At 47.5% G+C, this 6,717-nt stretch overlaps 1 pseudogene; it reads left to right on the top strand.

Moving 5' to 3' along the window:
• Nucleotides 1-6,018: 6,018 nt before the first annotated feature.
• LOC111740210 lies at nt 6,019-6,137 on the top strand (annotated as a pseudogene).
• The last annotated feature ends 580 nt before the right edge of the window (nt 6,138-6,717 follow it).

The following is a 6,717-nucleotide window of genomic DNA, read 5'->3' as shown; positions in this document are numbered from 1 at the left end:
CTGGGCCATCTGATGGCAATTATGGCACTTTTATCTGCATCTGCTCAGCTCGAACTCCCCCCAGAGTGGCAGCTTCCCACAAATAATCAGGTTTCAGCCGTCAGAGCCAGACAGAACACATCCTGAGGACATCCTGCCAGGGAGGCAAGCTGTGGCTGTACCGGCGAGGCTACGAGGAATCCAGTTGGTCTGGGGGAAAAGAAGCCCTTTCCATAATTCCCCAGCCTACCCCTCCTCCAAATGTGGGGGCATCTGGCTAGTGGTCTTCCTAGATGTATGACTTTGGGTGGTCACTTAGTCCCTCTGAGCCTCAGTTTCTTCATGAGTAAAATGAGAATCATTTTGCCTGTCATTCAGGATCAGGGATGAGAGGCCGACATTCAGCAGATGCTTGATCCGGGTTTGGCAACTTCAGCATATGGTTCTCTGCTCTGTGCTCCAGCTACCGATTCTCTGGTCAAAACTGGAAAAGGGCATACAGCTGTCACAGTGGAAGTTAGTAAGTGGCGCTCGGATTCTAACTGCGAGTGTCCGGCTCCAAAGTTGGGTCCTTCTTGTGACAAAGTCTTTCCTTTTCAAACAGATCACACTTCTTGATGTGGAATTCTCTTCACATATATTATTCCACTGGTCAAATGCTATTTTATTTTGTCTTCTGGAACTTTGGAGAAAAGTGGGTAGAGGTATTCAGTCTCAGTTTGGCTTCTGACTCACAAACTCTCTCTAGTCTTGCCCAAGGCCACTTGTGGACCTGGAATCTGCCAGCCAGAGCTCTCGACAATGAGTGAATGGGCTTCTGGGTCCTTCTCTTGTGGCTGGCACCCGACTCCCATCTCCTGGTATTGACAATGTGGTGTTTCCTATATCCAGTTCTGATCATCTAGATGATCTTGGGCAAATTCTCTCATGTCCTCAGTTTCCCCTTCTAAAAATGGAAATGTTTTCGACATCTCTATTCTGCTTCTCCTGAATTCTGTTCTCCTATTTGTACGCCCCACTTTAGCCGGCCATTATTCACGCATTAAAGCTGAGTTATATCTCAGGCCTGTGTGTATATTGGTCATCCAAACTTTCCCCCACCACAAATCATTCACCCAAGAGCCCACTTCTTTGCCTCCTTCAAGATGGAGATTTGTTAGAGTTATGGCATTTTTTTGTTGTTGTTGGCAGGCAGATACGGGCTCAAATCTTAGCTTTGCCTCTTACAAACTGTGTGACTTTGGAATAATGTATTTATTTCATCTTTCTGGACCCCAATTTTTTTATTTGTAAAATAGGAAAGCAGCCATAGACCAAAAAAAAAAAAAAAAAATGACTTGGCTGGGTTCCAATAACCCTTTACTGATGGAGACTGAAAAATTACATTCATATAAAGTTTACATGTTGCAAAATATTAATTTTTCAACCACTTACAAATGAAAAAAAACCCCACTCAGTTTGTGGGCTGTCTTGAAACAGATGGTGGGCCAGATTTGGCCTGTGGGCCATAGTTGGCTGGCCCTCTCTTCTCCCTTCCTGGGGCTCTGTGTCCGGGGCTGCGGAGGCTAAGCCCGTCCTTTGAGAATCTCTTGTCTTCGGAACTTCACGAGTGCTTGCTGAGGACCTGGCCTTCGAAATTTGACAGACTTGGCTCCAGTCTTGGCTTTGCCACCTGCTAGCTGAGTGACCTTGAACAAGTCGCTTCGCATCTCTGAGCCTCTGTTTCCTCTCTATACACCAGGAATAACAAGAATGACAACTGCCTTCCCAGACTGAAAGGATGGGGATGTAGACCCCGCCCCCCCCCGCCCCGTGTCAATGGGACAAGTGTCAGAGAATATGTGGTCATCTTTCATCTACCACGAGAGTGGCCCGGAAAAGCAATAAGGGCATCCAGCACACAGCTCCTCTGTACCCAGCTCTGAGCTAGTTTCTGGAGCCAAAACACAATAAAATGACACTGGCTCTCCACCTCATGGGAGTTACTGTCCAGTAGAATATGTAAATAGGCAACTGCAAATAAATAGTGTGAAGGCAAGAGTGGAGGGGGCTTCGTGTGTGTGTGTGTGTGTGTGTGTGTGTGTGTGTGTGTGTGTGTGTGAGTGAGAAAGGAAGTGTCAGTGAGGGCAATACAGCTCTTAAACTGCCTTGGAGATCTCAGACGAGTAACTGCTGAGGGTGCCGGGGTTTGACAGAGGCACAGGTGGCTTCTCCTGGGGCGTGAGCCAGGGTGGGGCTGTTTGCTGCAGGGGTGCGGGCTCAGGATGTGTGTCTGGAGGTGTGTTTGCATGTATCCCGGTGGGTAATTTGTGGGTGTGTGGCTTTCTGATGACAGATGAAGGGCGGCTTCGTGTAGCAAGAGACATGTTTGCATCTGTGACTTGAAACGCAAAACTTTAGGGCTAGAAGGGTCTTAGAGATGTTCTGGTCTGGATCCTTGTCCACTTGTTCTCTTTCTATAAGTGACTAAGTGGAGGACTGGTCCCAAGCCATTCAATGGGTTGGTCTTTCTCTTCACCCTAACATACTGTACAGCCAAGGCCAACTAGATTGTGGGTGAACTTGGCAGTGGAGTTCAGACAATGCTTGCTGGCCCCACCCGGTCTTGGGTTGACAGTGGAAGGCAGAGTGAAGTCTGGAAAGACAGGGCATGTTTATGGTAAAGAACTAGGCACAGTGCCAGGCACCATTCTCGGTAAGGGTTAGTTTGTTTACGTTTCACTGAAAGCAGATTCAAACCCTGCCATTTAAAAGTTTCAACTTACATTCAAATTATTACATTTTCATTTCCACGCATAAAAACACCCCAATTTAAAATGGCATAAGCTAGGGGCGTGATTTCAGGGCATATGCTGCTGTTTTCCAAGATACCCTGAATGCGTTTAAGGTATGAGTTGGTTTATAAAATTCTTGGAGGCGTTTCAGAAGCTGCAAAGGGCGTTTGTGCAGAATCAAGTTTGTTCTGTCAAGAGAAGCACGCAGATTTTTGACCTGGGGCTTTTGGTCACAGTTCTGTACGTCCCAACACGAGGCATGATACTTACTGATGTTCGGGCCGCGTCCGGCCCCACCTGGGGTGTGGCACGTACAGGACCTTCTCAGCCACTGTCACTTTCTCTGCCCGGTGTGATCCTGATTCAGTCCCACAGGGTGGGAATCTCATCTCTCAGACAAGGTGGTGCCAAGTCTGACAACCTTGGTACGTGCCTGGCGGATGTTGGTTTGTGTTTCTATCTGGGAGGTGCCACTCTGGGCTTACCCTGACAAAAGCCAAGTCCAAGAGGCTATTAAACCGCTTTGAGAATGCTTTATTTAAAAAAAAAAATTCTTTTTATTTTTTGGGAATTTTTTAATCACTGCTGAAAAATAAAAACAAAACACGCAGATAATCTAATAGAAGATCGAAACCACACTATTCAAAAACGACTACTTCTAAGATTTTAGAATGTGTTCTTCCAGACTTTTCCCTACATGTGGTGTGAACATATTTTTTAAACGAAGATGAGATCATGCCGTTAAGCCCTGTGAAACTGAGCAAGTGCCTTGCACTTCCTGAACTTCATTATGATTTTTTCCCCAGCAAAGTAGGAGCAATAATATCCAGAGGACTATTATGCTTTTCTCAGAACCCTGCACTGTGCCTGGGGAAGGCGAGGAACGTGGAGCTAACATGCTCCGTGGACTGTCCTGGCTGCGCTCAGCCTTCAGAAAGCTTCCCAAGTGATTTCAGTCCCCGGCCGTTTGAGTCACCCTTAGCCATGGGAGTCATCCCAGATAAGACCCCGTACGCCATGGAGCAGGGGCCAAGCCATCTCCCCTGTGCCCTGTTAGAAATCCTGGCCCACCGAAGCAGGGAGCATGATAGAACGCTGCTGGTTTTTCACCACTTCTTACGTTTGATGTGGTCGTTTTACTCAGCAGGAGGCTTAGTAACTGGGCTATCAAGTGATTACATTTGAGAAGAACTTCAGAGAAGCCCCTCACCTGTCCGTGGGATCCGCCCCTCCCCATTTCCTCAAGGAACTGGCTTCCCGTTTCCTGACTCTTCTGTGTCGTCCGCTCCCCTTGCTCAGCCTCACCGTTTCGGCATGCTACTCTTTATCGATTCCCTTCTCGAACGGGCTTTCTTTGCTTCCCACCTGGGCCCGGTCCAGTCTGGCTCATGCTGTTGGACACTGGTTCTCAAGTTCGTCACAAGACTTGACCCAAAGGCCACTTCATCCCACCCGATGGCTCTTGGCTCGCGGACACTCTCCTCTCCTCGGCTTCCAGGTTGCTGGTGCCTCTCTTGCTTCTCTCCTTCCCTGCTCGTGATATTTCACAGTTTTCTTCTCAGTCTGCACATTCTCCCTGGATGGTCTTCTTTCCCCACTGTCGTGGGGACAATTCTCAAATCCACATCTCTAACAAGGAATTTCCTCTCAAGATCCAGGTCCAAAACTAACCTGCCTCTAAGACGTCTCCAGTCATCTCCTTGACGCTTCGCTCTTTTCTGTCACAACTTGTGAGTTCTGTACATGGCGGTGCTGGGTCCTTGGTCAGCCCTCAGCTTCTGGCGCCAAACGGCTCTGGGCTCAAGTCACGACTCGGCCACTTAATAGACACATGTCATCGAGAAGGTTGCTTAACTTCTCTGAGCCTTAGCATTTTTCTCTGTCGGATAGAGATAATGATGTCCTTACGTCATAAAAACATAAGGGTGCAGCAGTTCAAACTGTAAGTTTATTATTATGAATAGTAATTCTAAAATCGTGTTACATTTTTCTGGTTATAATACATGCTCACGTTGGAACATATGGAAAGTTCTGGGAAGTATTTTGTCATTTGAGGCTAAGTGTTGCTAACATGTGACTGTATTTTCCTTTGTCTTATCTCTTTGTAGTGTGTGTGTGAGTGTGTGTGTGAGTGTGTGTGAGTGTGCATGTGTGAGTGTGTGTGCGTGTGTGAGAGTGCACGTGTGTGAGTGCGTGTGTGTGAGTGTGCGTGTGTGAGTGTATAAGTGTGCATATGTGAATGTTTGAGTGTGCGCGTGAGTGTGCGTGTGTGCGTGTGCGTGTGAGTGTGTGTTCGCGTGTACGTGGTGTGTGTGAGTGCGTATGTGTGTGTGAGTGTGCGTGTGTGAGTGTGTTGAGGACGCAGGTTGTCTCTGTCTCTACCGTTTTTGCAGCCTCTCAGGGTCGCGGGCTTGGTGTGAGTCTTCACCTTCTGTCTCATAGCCTGATACTATGTCACTAAGCGCTGCTAACTGTAGCCCCATATTTCTCTCAGATGTAATAATCCCTTCTTTTGTGCTGTCGCTCTCATAATTCACCTACATTTGCAGTCTTTAGGCTCATTTCCCACTTTTTATTCTAAATTCCACCTGGCCAGTTTTCTCAAACCACAAAGCTGAATGTGCTGGAAACACCCCAAATTGCAGTCCTTTTTGTTTCTGGCGTCAAGTCCAGCCTCTTCCCTTCCAGCCGTCGCTCTCACCTGTACCCGATTGAGGTGTCAAGCCTGACCATCTCTGTGCCCTTGCTCCTTCTGGCGTACATATTTGCCCTGCTCGATTGGTCTGGAAAACTGCTACCCATCCATCATGTCTTCACCGAATGCTAGGTCCTTTAGGGAGCCTCCCCTTTTCCTGTACCCCATTACCCAGGCTTTGTTGCTTCTTTCTCTGAGTATCCCAATCCTCAGCATTTTGCTTCCGCCCTGGTTATAGCCCTGACCATGAGGTTCAATAATGAACCAGGCTGTTTGCTCTCTGTGAATTCCTTGTAAGAATTCCTCACACCCCCCGTACCTGGAACAGTATTCACTCGGTGCATAGGAATTGCTCAGTAAATATTTGTTGAATAAATGGATTGAGAGACGGTGTAGTGTTTCAAAGAGCACAGGATTTATGAAAGAATGCCTGAATCTGTGATTTGGTTCTTCCACTGTTTTGCCTGCATGGCTTTGGGGAAATGACAGCTCTGAGCTTTGTGGGCTTTTGTTGTTGTTTTTAACGGAGTTGTTGAGACGTTCAGATGAGACAATGGAAATGAAAGTGTTGTCTACGGCCATGCCATCCTGAACAAGCCCGATCCCGCCTGATCTCAGAAGCTAAGCAGGGTCAGGCCTAGTTAGTACTTGGATGGGAGACCATCTAGGAAGACTGGGTACTGTAGGCATAAAAAATAAATAGTAAGGGATGATAGGCTGCAAGGTCCTTGCAATCTGTGAAGTCAACCAAGGATTGCCTTGCCTAAAAAATAAAAAAAATAAAATAATAAAATAATAAAGAAAAGGAAAGCGCTTTGGAAAATAGAAATAAAACACTATGCAAGTGTTTTTTATATGGTTATTGTTCGCTGAAAAATAAATAGCCGGTGAGTTTCAGTCTGGTCTTGCTTGATGATGATGGTCTGTACGTGGGGTCTTGGTTGAAGATGAGAAGTCCTGGTCACTTGGTCTTAAAGGCAAGCTCCAGGCCAGCCCGCCCACCTGCCAGTTCCCTTCTGGGTCAGGTGAGAGGGTATTCCCGGCCACGCCCACCTCTCTGAGTTTGTCGTGAGGCCCGGATGGGATAATGCACCTTAAACATCCATTGTGGTGAAAGCGTCTGGGAAAGGTTCTAGGGGCGCCAAACGCACAAAACCGTTTCTGGGGAGCCTGGCGCCTCCTGGAAGGACCGCGTCCTCGGCCCTCGCCTGGGACTTCTCGTCCCAACCCTGCTCTGAGTTTCATTTGATCGATGCCACATCTTCTGGC

Source organism: Pteropus vampyrus, unplaced genomic scaffold, assembly GCF_000151845.1.
Source record: "Pteropus vampyrus isolate Shadow unplaced genomic scaffold, Pvam_2.0 Scaffold59, whole genome shotgun sequence".
NCBI classification, from domain to species: domain Eukaryota; kingdom Metazoa; phylum Chordata; class Mammalia; order Chiroptera; family Pteropodidae; genus Pteropus; species Pteropus vampyrus.
This window is presented reverse-complemented; position numbering and strand designations above follow the sequence as displayed.